A 17,963-nucleotide genomic window follows, 5' to 3' on the forward strand; every position below is an offset into this window, starting at 1 on the left:
AGAAAGACTCTGAAAAACTGAACACTTTCCTATATATAGTCTCTGAGATGCCATTTCTCCCAACTCTCCAACTTGTGCACCCAATGGGTATGCAAGACCATGCAATGGTCAACTTTTGAATTACTTTTAGATTTACAGAAAAATTACAAGAATAGTACAAAAAATTCCTGTATGTCCCTGTCTTAGCATACCCCAATGGTAGCATCTTATATGCTGTATAATTATAATTATACAGTATAATTATCATGACCAGGAAATTAACAGCAGGATAGTATCATGAACTAAAGACTGCATTTGGACTTCACATTGAAGTGTCCAACTAATGTCTTTTTGATGTTGTGCTTGTTCCCAAGATCCAATTTAAGATTTAACACCTTCATTTAGCTATTTCTCTCTGGCCTCCTATAGTCTGCGATAGTTCCTCAGTCTTTCCTTGTCTTTTATGACCTCGACACCTCCAAAGAGTACTGATCATTTTGTGGCATGACACTTGATTCAGGCCTGTCTGCAATCTTATGACTAGACTAAGGTCCCCATCAAGAATACCACAGAAACAGTTCTTCATCCCTCTCAGTACATCAGATTGCACCATTCATTCAATATCACAACTGTGATGTTGATTGATGATTGATCATCACCAATCAAGATCAAGGTGAGGTTGATCTTGATTGCCTGGCCAAGAGAGTCACTACTAGACTTTTCCATTTTAAAGTTACTCTCCCAATAGCTAAGGATAGAACAGTTTGAGCAATAAATTAATGATAGTGTTAGATTGTAACCCATAATATAAATATCTGTGGGTAAATAGTGATATATTAAATAAATAACTGGTAAAATAGATAGATTAAAGTCTTGTTATTCACAGTAGTTATGCTCTATAAAATCTGTGAATAGTGAACTGTTGTTCCCTGGGGAAATACAGGGTTAGTTTCCTGTAGTTCTCTGGTCAAAACTTTTTTATCAATTGGTCAATACATAATCTGGGTTTGTGTTTCTGCTTAAAAACACCTTATTTAATGTATTTTGCTGATTCATTAACAGTGAGTTCATAGACCTCACACAACAGGACCGTGTTGTTTTTGTTCAGTTGCTTGGTCGTATCCGACTCTTTGAAACCCCATGGACTGCAGCACGCCAGGCTCCCCTGTTCTTCACTATCTCTGGAGTTTACTCAGACTCAATGTCCATTGAATAGGTGATGCCATCCAACCATCTCATCCTCTGTTGCCCTCTTCTTTTCCTGCCCTCAACCTTTCCCAGCACCAGGTTCTTTGCCAATGAGTCAGCTCTTCATGTCAGGTGCCCAAAGTATTGGAGCTTCAGCTTCAGCTTCAGCATCAGTCCTTACAATGAATATTCAGGGTTGATCTCCTTCAGGGTTAACTGGTTTGATCTCCTTGCTGTCCAAGAGACTCTCAAGTCTTCTCCAGCACCACAATTCGAAAGCATCAACTCTTTGGTGCTCAGCCTTCTTTATGGTCCAACTTTCACATATGCACATGACTACTGGTAAAACCATAACTTTGACTATACATACCTTTGTTGGCAAAGTGGTGTCTCTGTTTTTAAATATGCTGTCTAGGTTTGTCATAATTTTTTTTTCCAAGAAGCAAGCGTCTTTTAATTTTGTGGCTTCAGTCACTGTTCACAGTGTTTCTGGAGCCCAAGAAAGTAAACTGTGTCACTGTCTCCACCTTTTCCCTCTCTTATTGCCATGAAATGATGGGACTGGATGCCATCAACTTTGTTTTTTGAATGTTGAGTTTTAAGCCAGCTTTTTCACTCTTCTCCTTCACTCTCATCAAGAGGCTCTTTAATTCCTCTTCACTTTCTGCCATTAAGGTGGTGTCATTTGCATATTGTATTTTCATATCTGGATAATTAGCTAGTGTTCAGCCAAGGCTGTTAATTTATATATAATTGGAGTCAAGTCAAAGAAGCTGCCGCTTCAAGGGGGGACTAGGGACAGTTAAGAAGCACTGCCTGTGGGAAGTCACCCCAGGTAGTGGTAAGCACTGATTTTTGGTTATCATTATACCCTATTTGGATAGACTACAAATATCTATTTCACACTGTAGAACTGATTATGTACACAATTGTCTCCTGAACGGAGTATCTCCTGAGGACAGCAGCTGCCTACTCCATCGTCATGTCCCTAGTGACAGGCACAGTGACTCACACACAGTAGATGCTCAATAAGCCTTAATTGGAAATGGGATGGCATGGGATAGGACAGGGTGGGGTCTAGGTTAAATGCTCTGGGTCTGGTGGGCAACCAGGATTCGTATTTTCTCACAGACAAGTTTTTCTTCTTGCCATATTTCCAGATGTTAATGTTTATCTCCTACCCGTGGTGAAAACAAGCATGCTCTTTGTCGTATTTAAAGATACATGGATGTGAAGACAGTTTTTTTTATTTTTTAAAGTGTTTGGTTCCCTTCAACCCAAATTCCCTTGAACAGTTGGTTCAAGGGAGTTTTCTTATCCCACAATCTTATTTCAGGTGTGACCTTTGTGTTTTATTCATATACTTACCTGTATCCTAATAACAGTGGTACTGTTGTCTCTAGAGGCAGAACAGAGGCAATATTAGTTAGGAATTTTATGAAGCAACTTATCTGAAAAAGATTTTAGTGTCATGGTTTGTTTTGAGCACTGGGGTGGCTTCACGTTGAACCAAATGTATTAGTCAGAGTAGCTAATGAACACAACCAAGAGCTCCCAAATTCCAGTGACCTAATATAACACATATTTTTCTTCCCCATGAACTGTCCACAGCACTGTTGCTGATTGGGCAGTTTTCCTTCAGGTGATTTTTCAGGGAGCCTGGGTGCTTGTAGCTAGTGGCTCCAACCTACCCAAGTTCTCAAAATCCTCTCCTCTCAGTCACTGAGTTTTATGGACCAAGTTGAATAATGGTCCTACCTTCTGACCACATTTTCTACTCCTAGATGCAAGGCATGCTGGGAAATCTCCAACTTTATGTGACCTGGAGAAAAAAAGGAGAAATTGTTTAGTGGACAATTGGCCAGTCCATCTCATCAACTCACCCTGGAGTCTCTCCTCTGAATTCTCATATCATTTGTTTTCTTATTCTTTTCAAGATTCTTTCTTCATTGTACTCATTAACTATTAATAAACCCATTAATACCATAAGGGTTTTTATACCATGCCAGTTGCTGGGGGCTATAAAGGAAAATGAGAGGCAGAGCCCACTCTGGAAATTAATCTAGTTTAATCTTATTTAGTATTTGGAAGTCATGAACTACTCATATTTAATTCTATCATATAAACAGGAAATAATATAATTGCATGACTACCTTGTCCACAAAATACTTTAAGTACATTAAGCTACTCAGTCTCCAAATTTTGATCCAAATGTTTATTTCCTATCTATTCATTTGTTCATACTTTTTCTTTTTGTAGTTTTATTAGAAACAAGAAGAGGCAGATATCCAACACTTAAGAACAATGTAAAAGCAAAAATACTTTAAATTCTCTCTCTAAATTTAATTATCCTGGAAAGTTTGGAAATGGTTATTCAGTCTTATTAGAGAATTAGAGTTTTGAGAATCACCAGTCTAATCTCCAATTAACCGTGATATGGTATTTCTCTTCTAGTGTGTAAGCAGTTTGAATTTAGGGACCTTGTTGAACAACACTGTTGGTAGGAATGTAAATTCATACAGTCACGATGAAAAACAGTATGGAGATTCCTCAGAAACTAAAAATAGAACTACCGTATCACCCAGCAATGCCATTCATGGATATATATCAAAAAAAATATGATAGCACTAATTTAAAAAGATACATGTACCCCAATGTTTGTAGCAGCATTACTTACAATAGCCAGGATATGAAAGCAACCCATGTGTCCATCAACAGATGAATGGATAAGGAAGATGTGGTGTGTGTGTGTGTGTGTACATAAAATGGAAACTGCCATTTGTAGCAACTTCTGGGTTTAAATTCAAAGTCAACATTATAATCATAATGTAGATTATTTTCCATGAACCAAATAGTTATACTTGGGTCAATAGTTTAAGCACTTCTTTGTGATATAAGTGCAGCTCCAGCATCTACATATCCTAGTTTCACAGTTTACTGACTACAGTTCTTCCAAGTTGTTTTCCTTATTTGTAAAACAGGCATGGCGGATGCTACTCTCCACTCCATAGCATTAACGGAGGAATAAATGAGTCAATACATATGAAATGCCTGGTATTTTGGTAAAGCTCCATAACTCTTAGCTCACATGACATTAAAAACAGTAGATGGTAGTCTCTTTTTATCAGTAGGCTTTAAATAAGTGATTCTCAGCCAGGATTGATTTCCCCACCCAGTTCCCCAGGGGTCATTTGGTAGTAGTATCTGGAGACATTTGGGTTGTCCCCACTGGTGGATGTGGTGGTGGAGGGGATATTACTGAGTCAAAGCCAGGGATGCTGTTCAACAGCCTACTTTGCAAAGGAAAGTCTTCTGCAACAAAGAATTATCCTGCCCCAAATGTCAGTGGTGCTGAGGTTGAGGAGCCCTGCTCTAAAGAAATACATGAGCTGTACTGTCATAGATGGAGGCGGGGAACTGGCCACCACACTTGCACAATTAGGAAGGAAGCTCCCTGATCATCAATTTACATATCTGGAAAAGAGGTTACTTATACCCAGTTGACTTGGATTTGTGGAGATTAAATGAAAGACTGTGTTTAATGCTTTTGCAAACTAATCTATACAAGTATAGATTAGTTCTAAATTGTTTTCCTCAACCTTTAAAAATTTTTAAAGAATTATTTCCCCACTGTGGTGCCTTTTCAGACACTTTTTTCCTTAAGTGCTTTCTCTCACCATGAAATTTTAATGCTACAGGTGTGCTGTATATCTGTTTATGTAGTTAAAGAGAGTCAGGGTTGGGAGGGCCACAAACCACTGTGATATCTAAGCTGATTTTTTGCCACATGAGTCAATTTTCATCCTTTTGGGGTAATATCATCATTGAGAAGGCATGTTCTAAATAAAAGAGGAATGAATTCTAAAAGTAAAAAATATTTTTTATGATGTTTTCATTACTTATTAAACTAAAAGTAGCTTAATATCACTTGTTGTCCATTTTGGATTGTACTGAGACAGCAATAGAAAACTCAAAAACAGAGGACTTTCCTGTAGTGCTTTGAAGTGGTTGCCTCCAATACAGCAGGTTCAGGTTGGATCCCTAGTTGGGGAATTAAGATCCCACATGCCTTGGGGCCACAAAAAACAAAACATAAAACAGAAATAATATTGTAACAATTTCAATAAAGACTTTAAACACAGTCCACATCAAAACTTTTAAAAAAGGAACTCAAAAACAACACTGAAAAGTGAAAAGTGAAAGTCACTCAGTCGTGTCCGACTCTTTGTGATCCCATGGACTGTATAGAATTCTCCAGGCCAGAATACTGGAGTGGGTGGCCCTTCGTTTCTCCCGGGGATCTTCCCAACCCAGGGATCGAACCCAGGTCTCCCTCACTGCAGACAGATTCTTTACCAGCTGAGCCATAAGGGAAGTCCTGATAGCCTGTATAAGGCTCAAATATCTATAGCCCTTTAAAGGGACAGCAATGCTCATGCAAATGAATGGAGGTTTAGTGAAGTCTGAAAAGGCAAAAATAAAATCTAATAGAGGACAATAATATGAGAAACTGAAGAGAAGATGAAAGCTTTCCAGAAAGGCAGCTAATTTGAATTTAAGCTTCTCGTGAAAAGAAAACATAAAGGTCTGAGAGGCAATAGGAGGGAAGGGAAAATTGGGCTAGATAAGGAAGCCAAAGGAAATAATATTAACATTTCTTTTCATAGGTGAAAGTTACTACATTAACTAGGTAGCTTTTTCTCCTTTTTGTTTGAAAAAGAAAGACTGAGCACAACTCAATCTGCAAAGAGAGAGCCATGTGACGCATGGGGAAAATTGGAAGCTCATGGCCTATAGGTTAGCTGTCTGGTCATCAGGCATTGGTCTGGAAGGAATCTTTATGTGGCCTGGATCACTTTTCTCTCTTCCCTTTGTTCCTCATTCCTATTTGGACTGCCTTCTCAGTGCCTCATTTTCTACCTTCTTACTCTTCCTTTTAATTCCTACTTCCCTATGCTGACATTGTTAGAGAGGTAAGAGCCTCACTTTACAGGTAAAGCTCTTCAGGGTGTGTGGCCCCTTGAGATCACACAGCTGGTATGAGGAGACCATGGATCTTCCAGCTCAGAATCTGATGTGCTGTCTACTATTGTGGTCTAGGCCTGTCTAGCAACTTGACTTCCATGCTGTAGATCTTCAATTAACAGTTTTGTTTTTTTTTTTTCTACTGGTACATACATAGATAGATACCTTTATCCCTTGAAGATAGATGAATGCTGGCAAATAGAAATACCAAAGTTATCTGCATTAATAATTTTTTAATTTTATCCTGCTTAGTAGGATCTGACAACAACTGGAAATGAAACTTTAACTCTTTGCTTTTTTGTCTGCAAATGTTTTGCTTTTGTCCAAGATGAGAGCTAAATGCTGATTCCACAGAATGAAATCTTACATGTAGACTCTATATAGTACACTGTGTTTTTAGATATGTGTTATATATAGATTAGTGACCATATACGGAGACCAAGGTATTCATAGGCAGTGTGGGGTGTTATACTCCCTGAAGGTGGAATTTGCTGCACTTAGTTTTGCGTCCTGCCTCTGGTATGTGATTGCTGCTTAGCACATATTTATTGAAGTAAAGGAGCTATTGTTTCCCTCTTTCTCCAAATGGGGTGTCTGCCAAATTCACAACAATTCTCCGTTCTCTGGGAACTCAGAATTGGCATTGGCTATTTCTTCCCCGAATTCTTATACCCACCCACATCCAGTCATAGTTAACTGACCATGGTTGATCACCCGACTCTATCAGGGCCAAGTTCCCCTCCTTGAAATTTGGAATTGGGACACTGAGAGGCTGAGGGTCAGTCTCTGTGGCTAAACCCAGAATATAAAAATATAAGAACTGTAATAGAGCTGTCTTATAGACTGAATGTTGGAGAAAGCTGGACTTTCAAAGTAAGAAGCTGAAGCCAGCATATAGAGAGGAGCAGACAGAATATTGAGTAAAATTTCCAAGGGATTCCAGCCCATTCTGGAATGGGCAGTCTTGGTTGCACTTCTGCATTTGATCTGTGAGACACCCTCATGTGTTTATAAACCATTCTCTTTTGTATTTGAGTTGATTCAAGTTTGGCTTCTCTGTAACTAAAAGTCTTCTACCACTATATCAAAATTCAGATTTATCATTTCAGTGAAGGAAGTTTTACTGAACAGAAAAATATTTAAGGGGGAGAGACCAACTTAGTTTAAAAATTATAACATAAATCAAATGGGAATTACATTTTTATTAAAAATAGATTTGGGGGGCTTGGTAGAATAATGCTGAAGGGCTCTGTACATTGTTAGTTTTGAAGTAAGAGGAATTTTCCATTCAAGATGAAGTGAGAACGTGCAGAAAGAAAAATAACAAGTGTCTAAAGACCATAGACCGGAAAAGGCAATGGCAACCCACTCCAGTCCTCCTGCCTGGAAAATCCCATGGATGGAGGAGCCTGGGGGGCCGCAGTCCATGGGGTCTCTGGGAGTCAGGCACGACTGAGCGACTTTACTTTCACCTTTCACTTTCATGCATTGGAGAAGGAAATGGCAACCCACTCCAGTATTCTTGCCTGGAGAATCCCAGGGATGGAGGAGCCTAGTGGGCTGCCATCTATGGGGTCGCACAGAGTCGGACACGACTGAAGTGACTTAGTAGTAGTAGTAGAGACCATAGACAATAGTCAATGAGTAAGTTAAGGACCGGATAGTTAAAATGGGATATGTGAGAAACCTGATCCTTTCTGAGCATCAGCCTTCATATCCAACCCACGCCCCCACATCCTGTCGCTTTTCCCACCCAAAACCCTCTCGAGCCTGCCTCCATCCATCATTTCCTGTGAAGACTCCTGTGGTGACCTTCTGTAAGTAAACCACTGACCACCAGTGTTTTGCCACACTGTGACTAGAGTCATCTTCTAAAAATGCCCAGTTGATCATGTTACTCCTTCCACCTTAAAGTGATTTCCTTTTGCTCTTCCCCGTAAAGCTGTGCAGGGAAGAGCCCCCGGAGAAGGAAGTGGCAACCCACTGTAGTATTCTTGCCTGGAAAATCTCATGGACAGAGGAGCCTGGTGGGCTACAATCCATGGGGTTGCAAAGAGTCACACGACTAAGCACATACACACACACTTAAAGCTGTGTGACATGCAGCTGCTGTGCGCCCATCTGCCTCATCTGTGCCCACCGCCACCCTGTCTATGCCCCCGCTTGGACTTCCTTTCAGCTCCTTGGTGTGCCAGGCTTCCTCTACCATGGGACTTGTGCACAGTTGTTCCCTTTCTTGGAACATTCTTTTCTGCCACCTTTACCCAGCTTTCCTTGGTTTCTCTCACTAGATCAATTATTCCCAGTGGAGCACTGTGCGTCTACTTTCTTCCTTTTGTCATAGTAGCTATTTAACTTTTTTTAAACTTTTTTTTCATTATTTGGTCATCTCTCTATTCTGCTAGACTGTAAGCTTCACAAGGGCAGGAAGTCTCTGCGTTAGCCTATTGTTTTAGTCCTAGCCATTAATATTAATATATAGGATGACCAACAGGAGACTAAGAAACATTTGTAGAAGGAATATGTAGAAAGGTAAAAGAAATATAAAACAAGCAAAAAAAAAAAAAAGAAAAACACCCAAAACAAAACAGCCTCCAATTTTCCAACCCTTTTTCAAAGATTCAGTTCAGTCCCTCAGTCATGTCCGTCTCTTAGGGACCCTATGACCAGGTTTCCCTGTCCATCAACAACTCCTGGAGCTTGTTCAAACTCATGTCCATTGAGTTGGTGATACCATCCAAACATCTCATCCTCTGTCATCCCTTTCTCCTCCAGCCTTCAATCTTTCCCAGCATCAGGGTCTTTTCAAATGAATCAGCTATTTGCATCAGGTGGTCAAAGTATTGGAGTTTCAGCTTCAGCATCAGTCTTTCCAATGAATATTCAGGACTGATTTCCATTAGGTTTGACTGGTTTGATCTCCTTGCAGTCCAAGGGACTCTCAGAAGTCTTCTCCAACACCACAGTTAAAAGCATCAATTCTTCGGCGCCCAGCTTACTTTATAATCCGACTCTCAAATCCATGCATGACTACTGGAAAAACCATAGCTTTGACTAGGTGGACCTTTGTCGACAAAGTAGTGTATCTGCTTTTTAATATGCTGTCTAGGTTGGTCATAGCTTTTCTTCCAAGGAGCAAGCATCTTTTAATTTCATGGCTGCAGTCACCATCTGCAGTGATTTTGGAGCCCAAGAAAATAAAATCTGTTACTATTTCTATTGTTTTCCCATCTATTTGCCATGAAGTGATGGGATTGGATGCCATGATCTTTGTTTCTTGAATGTTGAGTTAGAAGCCAGCTTTTTCACTCTCTTCTTCCACTTTCATCAAGAGGCTCTTTAGTTCCTCTTTGCTTCCTGCCATAAGGGCGGTGTCATCTGCATATCTGAGGCTATTGATATTTCTCCCAGCAAACTTGATTCAAGTTTGTGGTTCATCCAGTCTGGCATTTCACATGATGTACTCTGTATATAAGTTAAATAAGCAGGGTGACAACATACAACCTTGATGTATACAGCCTTTCTCAATTTGGAACTAGTCTGTTGTTCCATGTCTGGTTCTAACTGTTGCTTCTTGACCTGCATACAGATATCTCAGGAGGCAGGTAAGGTGATCTGGTATTCCCATCTCTTTAAGAATTTCCCACAATTTGTTGTGATCTGCACAGTCAAAGGCTTTAGTATAGTCAATGAAGCAGAAGTAGATGTTTTTTCTGGAATTCTCTTGCTTTTTCTATGATCCAACGAATGTTGGCAACTCGATCCCTTATTCCTGTGCCTTTTCTAAATCCACCTTGAACATCTGGAAGTTCTTGGTTCACGTCCTGTATAAAATTTAGTTGTTTTAATTTCAAAGTTTCTCTTCAGTACTAGGCCACTCATGAACAGTATTAACAATAACACTAAAATCCTCTTTACAAGTAGGTATATAAGTTTATCAGTAGCTAAAATATAATTAATGTTAGTAGCATGCTTAGGATAGCTCACAAAGGCCTGTTGAGTCTAGAAACTACTGTCTCTAAAACAGTAGTTTAAGGTTTTTACATTGTCGTTTTGACTATACCATAGGTTTCATGTATATGATTTTGGCTTCTGTATAGCCTACAGTGTCCTCACTGCCAAATGCTTAGGTTTCCTTTGTCATCATGCTGTTGACCCCCTTTAACCGTTTGCCCTCCCACTAACTCTCCTCGCTGCTGGCAGCCACTACTCTGTTCTCTGTATCTATGTGTTTTTTAGTTATTCATATTTTGAATATCCACAAAATCACCAAGTTTTTGTCTTTTTCCATCAGACTTGTTTCACTTGGCATAATACCCTCAAGTTCCATCCATGTGCAACAAATGGCAGGATTTCACCTTTTTTAATGACTAAGTTCTTTTCCATTGTGTGGAAAACACATCTTTATCTTTTAATCTGTCAGTTGTCACTTAGGTTGTTTCCATGCTGTGGCTATTGTAATAATGCTGTGTGAACATAGGGGTGGGTATTTTATTTTGTTGATTAGTGTTTTCACATTCTTTGGATGAATACTTGGAAGTGAAGTAGCGGTATTCTATGGTAGATGCCATATATCCACTTGAAACAACCCAATTACAAAATGAGCAAAGGAACTGAATAGACATTTTTCCAAAGAAGAAATTAAGATAGCCAACAGACTCATGAAAAATGTTCAACATCACTAAATATTAGAGAAATGCAAATCAGAACCACAGTGAGATATCACTTCATGCCTGTTAGAGTGGATATTATCAAAATGTCCAGAAATAACAACGGTTGGAGAGAATGTAGAGAAGAGGGAACCCTCATACACCATTGTTTGGAATGTGAATTGGTGCAGCCACTGTGGAAATTTTTTTGAGATGCCTCAAAAAATTAATAACAAAACTAAAACAGTAGTTTCAAACCTTGAAATATACCAAGACCCTGTGGCCCTTGAGAGAGACTTAGGGATATGGAAGGAAAAAGGACTCCAATTACTAGCAACTCGCAGAACTTTGTAAAAGATGCTCTGACAGGTGTGTCCTGAGGTCTGCCATTCTAATAGTGAGCATGGGACTGGGAAGATGGCAATGGAAGGGAGCCTTGGGGACCATTTAGGGGAATAAGAGCCTCACAAGCCAGCTGTTAGGACTGTCTAGCATAAGTCCCTGTTCCTTTCTTCTGTGTATGTTCCTTTTGAAAGTGTATGCATTTAAGTAGAAGATACAGCTTACTCCACTGGAAGAAGACGTTTTTGCATCTAGACTATGGAAGTAGCTGTAGAATTTCTGCATAAACATTCTACCCTAAGAGGAAGAAGAGGAGATCCAAAGGTAGAAAGATTGGAATGAGCAGGGAAGTGAAGTCAGCTTATGGAGATGATGTTAGACACTGCTAGAGAGAAGGGTGAAAGGTACTCCGGGAATGAAAAGAGAGAAAAAACACAAGCTGATTGACTAAGGATGAGGGACATGAACTTTGTGCTAGTTCAATGACCAGAATTTCTGACAAATATTCCCAGAGCCCATAGCTCAGTAGAAGAGCCAGTTACTTTAGCTGAACTTTTCTAGAAAATATGTTTTATTTTAGGAAGGGTAATCTGGTTGCAAAGTTAAGGAAAACCTGAAATCCCGAAGTTATCAAATTATATAAGCAATTGCATGGCAGTGAGTTGTTTTCATGAAATGAGGCAGTACACAGTGCTCCGAGTAAAGCTTTTTTAATTAAAATTCCAACAAAGAGGATTGTCTGAAATTAAGTCCCAGCATACTTTCCAAGGTGGCTCAGTGGTGAAGAATCCAACTGCCAAAACAGGAGATTCAGGAGACACAGGTTTGATCCCTGGGTAAGGAGAAGGAAATGGCAAGTCAGTCCAGTATTCTTGCCTGGGAAATCCCATGGACAGAGGAGCCTGATGGTCTACAGTCCATGAGGTCAGAGTCAGATATGACTTAGCAACTAAACAGCAAAAAGAAAAAACTTTCCAAAGAGTTTTACAGACACCATCCATGCTGTATGAAACACAGAAATTCTGATGAGAACACATTTTTTTCAAGAATTCCTTGCCCCCTTTTCTTTCACTTGGGAGATAGCCTCTTATTTGTGTCTGTTGGATGTAACCGGTGAACCAAACACTTGAATCCAATTTGCTAGTTTGAGAAGAGGTTACTGATTTTCACAGCGTGTATGTACTTGGGGAATTTCATTGTTTAACTTTACATGTGGATGATTCTAGCCTCATGCTACTTTAAGTCAGGCAGACTGGGTAAAGAATGTAGATTCTCTTTCTTCAATGGGGTTTTCAGGGGTGTTGAAAATGTTTAACAGATCTGAGTACTGCGTTGAGTTTAAAATACTGTATGTGCTTCTCAGAAAATGTCTGGTTAGGTGAGAGAGTTTTTTTGTAAACATGTGCTTTTATTTTGGGGATAGTTGGGAGGATGTTGGGAGAGAAATTGCCTGTGTATTTTTGCCATTGCCAAGAAGACAGTAGAAGTGATTGATAATACACCAAATTAAATAAATGTATTTCAGGATCATGTTTAAGTGATCAGTGCTTGAGCTGTTGGCAATTTACTGCTTTCAGAATTGCAAAACCCAATCAATGTTTTATTCATATTGTATAGCATTATTGGTCATATGTATTAAATTTGGTTTTTCTTTTTTCTTTTTGGTCATATGGGCATGTGAGATCTTAGTTCCCTGACCAGTGATTGATTCAAACCTGCACCCCATGCAGAGGAAGCATGGAGTTTTAACCACTGGACCACCAGGAAAGTCCCTTAAATTTGTATTTTTGAAGTAAAAAGCTTCCTCCGTTCCTGCTGGAAAGGAGGAACAGAAGGAGTATAGTACCAGCACACACAGACTCCCTGGATGATCTTAGGCTTGTTTGTCATTAATAAAAGTTCGTTTGAATATCAATAGTTGATGTTCAGCTCTGAGTGGGTGAAAAAACTCAATGTATTTGAGGTCAACACCTCTTCTGGGTGTTGCTGAGGAACAGATGTAAGGTGGTGAAGCCACAGCTGCTGAATGTTTCCCTTCAGATCCTGGAAGTGTGTGTCTTACCCTGCTGCAACCACTGCTCCCCTCCACTTTTTCCCTAGAAGGATTTTTATTGGTCCGGAGAAGGTTCATTCTAGCAGGGATTCTGCCATTTTGAACCATATCAAGCAGCCTTTGTAACAAGGAATGATTTGTTGTTCCCAGCTGTCATTCATAAGATGACCATTATGAGCAAGTCTGCTGATAAATCCATGGCCATAAGGGAGGATTTTAATTTATGCCAAGGAAAATCTCTTTCTACTTTGTGGGAAGAGGCACATCTGACTTTATCTGTGTGGGTTTATGGTGGAAAACAGACCCTGTGGGTATTTATTGACTTGAACTGAGGGGTTTCTCTAATATGTAGTTAAGTTTCAGAAGTAGAACTTCCTAGGTCCTTATTTAGGGTGAGCAGTTGGTGAAGGAAAGCATCAAGTTAATATTTTTCTCAGACATCTGCACTTTTGACTGATTTAACGGACAAGTTGTTTCTCTTTCAGGCCCCATGATTGATACAGAGGACTGTCATATGAACCAGAGAGGGTAATTGAAACCAAAGAAAGGCCTCTGGTGTGTAGCCAAAGGCATGCCACCAGGGGTGAGAAGGAGCAGATGTCTTGACAAACAGGGCATGAGACCAGCTGTGCGTGGTCAGGTGGGGCCATGAGAAATATTTAATTCTCTGTGGTGATGATCTGCACAGAAAACCCACAAAGTATATTGCCCCAACTCAAGGATCTTGTGTCAGAATTTTTCAAAGACTGTATGGCAGGCGCACCAGCCATACAACTCACATAAACAAATGGTTCTATTTCAAAACTATTATACACTTTGGTGATGAGTGGTTTGGGAATCCATCTACTGAATTTCTTGAGAAAACCTCCAGAGAGTCACAAGTAACTCTAAGACAGAAGCCACTTATAAGATGTGAGATGCATCATTTTTAGGTATCGGGCTTCCCTTGGGATTCCGTGTGCAGCCCGGTCTAGATCAGGTCACCTGGAACTGAAATTCTTCAGAGACACAAGAACAGGGAGGAGTTATGATTATGAAGGAGGATGCAGAGTGCACTGTGCCCTTTGCTCAAGGGATGAACCAGCTTTAAAGGGTGGTGAGGACACTGGCAGGGTGATATTTTTAGCATACAAACCGACTTACCCCTCTGCACCCTTCTGGCGGCTCCTGTTGCCTTGACCTTTCCCATCAATCTTATTTGGGCATCTTTATTGTATCAGGGAAAAAAGGAGATTCACCAAAGAACTGGAGGGAAAAAAGCTTTTGATTTTCAAAAGTCAAGACTCTAATGGCACTTGGCCTAGAAATTATAAAATAATTTGGACCACAGCGTCTTGCTTCAGAGAGAACACGCAGTTTTCCAGGTGTGCTGGTAGGCGGTGAGGAGAGGGCTAGATCTAGCGGAGGGGGAAGAGCTCTTAGATGTCGGTGGGAGGTGAGGAGGAGGGAAGTGGGTGGGAGGGGAGATGGGAGCAGAGAAGGCTCTTAGAAGCTGCTGGCCCCTCTCTCTTCTGAGAAAGAGGCTTTGGCCCTGCTCCTCAGAGGGAAAGGTGGTAAGTACAGAAGCCCCAGATAGCTTGGGTTGTCATGACTTTCTAAGGAGACTGCAAAACCCCAGGAGAAAAATGGCTAAGCAGTGTCTAACTTGCAGAGAGCCTGAGGCCGCCTCAAGGAGTGGAGTGCATGCTGCACACCACTGTTATATGGAGTCCTCTGTGCTCAAATGGAGAAGGCAATGGCAACCCACTCCAGTACTCTTGCCTGGAAATCCCATGGATGAAGGAGCCTGGTGGGCTGCAGTCCATGGGGTCGCTAAGAGTTGGACACAACTGAGCGACTTCACTCTCACTTTTCACTTTCATGCATTGGAGAAGGAAATGGCAACCCACTCCAGTCTTCTTGCCTGGAGAATCCCAGGGACAGGGGAGCCTCATGGGCTGACGTCTATGGGGTCACACAGAGTCAGTCACGACTGAAGTGACTTAGCAGTAGCAGCGCTCAAAAGTGCCCCCAGAGTATAGCAAAGGACTCACAGCCTTCTAATGGCATCTAAACTAGGGACATTCTTGGAGGGACTGAGCCCTTAACTTGTGGGACCTGACTCTACCTCCAGGAGATAGTGTCAGAATTGAATTCATTGTAGGACACCCAGGTGGTATCAGAGGACTGGCTGGTGTCAGGGGAAAAAACCCATGTGTTTGGGGTTGAAAGTGTTGTGAGTAAAAATAGTTCAGACCTTTTGACATCTTCCCTGTTTTCCCAGGCACAATTCACATCTTACCTGTTCCCAGGCATCTTCCCAGACCTCTCAGTTACTATTTTATCTATCTTTGTGTTCTTATACCACTTCGCCTATTCATTACCCCTCTTTATCAAAGTCAGCCTGGTACTGTGGGTTGTTAGGGTCAGCTGCTGGCTATGAACCCCAGAATTGTTCTGTCTTCTGTCCTAATAGTGCCTCCCATGAATTCAGCATCCTAGACTGGCAGGGTGTTTTGGTACCTGGTACATAGTGAAGCCTCAATATGTATTTGTTAAGCTAAATTGAATTTAAGATTCTAGAACAAATAGTGAAACATGAGACAGATCCTTGAAGGAAGATTTCATTGGTTGTGTCTTTGATTCCCTTACTCTCTTTCTTCTTTTTCCCCAACACTTGATTTCAGATTTTTTTTTTCCAACATACAAAACATTTTAAAGAATCATTTGGAGTATACCCATTTAACACCACCTATTTTCTATAATATATGTCCCATTAAATGTATGTATGTATATGTGTTTACATAGTATTACTATTTTTTATCTTTCCATCTAGCCATCCTTCCTTCCCTCCATCAATCTAAATTATGTTTTCCTTACCTCCTTTCACATACAACCAATGTGTGAGAGACCTTCAACTCTGGAATCAGATCTGGGATTCACTCCTGGATTTGGCCCTTACTCATTGCCTGGCCCTGTGGGTGATGCTTACCCTGCATCTTCTCCCCACTGTGTAGTCAACCAGGGCCCACTGAAACCTGTTTCACAGGTTGTGGTGAGGAGTAAATGAGATGCCGTCGATAAAGGGCCAGGCACAGAGTGTGTGTTCAGTACATAGAAGTAAGAGAAAAAGTACAGTGTCAATATTTATTTCAGGTATCAGCACTGACTTGCAATGATTTGTATCTCTGTTCTTGCTTGTAGCCTCTGATTTGGGCCCAAAAGGAAAAGAAATTCAGAGGAGACAGTGACTCTCAGACTCTCCCTTGTTAATGAGCAAGAGTTCCCTGGATCCAAGAGGTAAGTGAGAGGCGATCTGGGTTTTAGTGTGGAAACTGCATTCTGAGTTCTCTGGGCCAAAAAGGCCATGGAGTCAACTGTAGAATCACTGCTTACCTACTTTTATCCACACAAGATGGGGGATCTTCACACTCACCTAAAATTCAGTACAACCTTTGCTAAAAATGGAGATGATTGGGAGAGAATGTCTCCCAGTGGGACTCCCCTGAAGCCCTAAAAACCATTTCCTGAGCCCTTTGGTGCAGGGATTTGTGTATTTCCTGAATGTAGGCCCACACGAGTTCAGTCTTCCACTCTCAGGTGACAGACTGTCCTCAAATCAGGGAACTAGAATTATGCCCAGATCATCTTGCTCCTGAAATGGCCCTGGAAAGCTGTAGCTAAAGAGTGGAGGACAAGATCTCCTTCCCCGTGGCATCAGTTAGCACTGGAGATTGTTGCAAGACTGGAAAAAGGAAATCTCATCCTGTTTCCAGCATGTGCTCCCACCATGCACATCCCCAGTCATCACAAAGCCCTTTATACCCCTTAGTTTAAACATGTTGAATATAGGCTGGTATGAATATTATGGGTCAAGTGAATAAAACTAGCCTGCCCATAAGAATTGGTTTTTACTGAACACTTAGAGTGGGGGCTCTTGGTTCCAATTTTTGTTGGTGTTTGCTGAAAGAATTATCCTTGTATGAAGGAGAAAGTGAAAATGCCTAATGTCCTCTTCATAATTTCCAACCTAGATGATGTACCACATTACTCTGCTAAGTCACTTCAGTCGTGTCCGACTCTGTGAGACCCCATAGACAGCAGCCCACCAGGCTACCCCGTCCCTGGGATTCTCCAGGGAAGAACACTGGAGTGGGTTGCCATTTCCTTCTCCAATGCATGAAAGTGAAAAGTGAAAGTGAAGTCGCTCAGTCTTGTCCAACCCTCAGCGATCCTATGGACTGCAGCCTACCAGGCTCCTCCATCCATGGGGTTCTCCAGGCAAGAGTACTGGAGTGGGGTGCCACATTACTCTGGAGCTCTGTTAAAAATACAAGTGCCTCCTTCCCCTCTCCCCACCCCGGGATTCCAATCCCAACCCCAAGAATCTGAGTCAGTGGTAGGTCTTGGGATAGCCCAGTGGAATCTACATTCTAAAAGTCCCTACAAAGTATTTGACTTCACAGCAAGACCTAAGGGCTAAGTCTTTACTGTAAAGCTTTATAGTACTGCTCAATAAAAACAGGGAGAGATGAAGTGTGTCTTCTTTTGAGATGTAAAATCTTGCCTGACCTTTTCATTTTTGCTTTGTGTTCTATCAGTTGATGGACATATAATGGAAAACTAACTAAAATGAGAAGATGGGGAATACTTCCAAAGTAGATGAAGTTGGGCATAAAATAGAAATAAGGACAACCCAGGAGAGTACTTGAAGAGACTCTCAGCTATAGGAGCAAGAGCTGGCAGAG

The 17,963-nt window shown here is 40.9% G+C and overlaps 1 long non-coding RNA gene across 4 annotated transcripts in view; it reads left to right on the forward strand.

The window, feature by feature from the left end:
- LOC113897078 overlaps nucleotides 1-17,963 on the forward strand; it is a 111,139-nt gene that overhangs the window by 23,322 nt on the left and 69,854 nt on the right. For all 4 annotated transcript variants that reach the window (XR_003512238.1, XR_003512241.1, XR_003512242.1 and 1 more), the window contains exons 2-3: nucleotides 13,722-13,876; nucleotides 16,420-16,515. This is a non-coding gene — a long non-coding RNA (uncharacterized LOC113897078). The remainder of the gene's footprint in view (nucleotides 1-13,721; nucleotides 13,877-16,419; nucleotides 16,516-17,963) is intronic.

This window comes from Bos indicus x Bos taurus, chromosome 8 (genome assembly GCF_003369695.1).
Source record: "Bos indicus x Bos taurus breed Angus x Brahman F1 hybrid chromosome 8, Bos_hybrid_MaternalHap_v2.0, whole genome shotgun sequence".
Classification (NCBI taxonomy): Eukaryota; Metazoa; Chordata; class Mammalia; order Artiodactyla; family Bovidae; genus Bos; species Bos indicus x Bos taurus.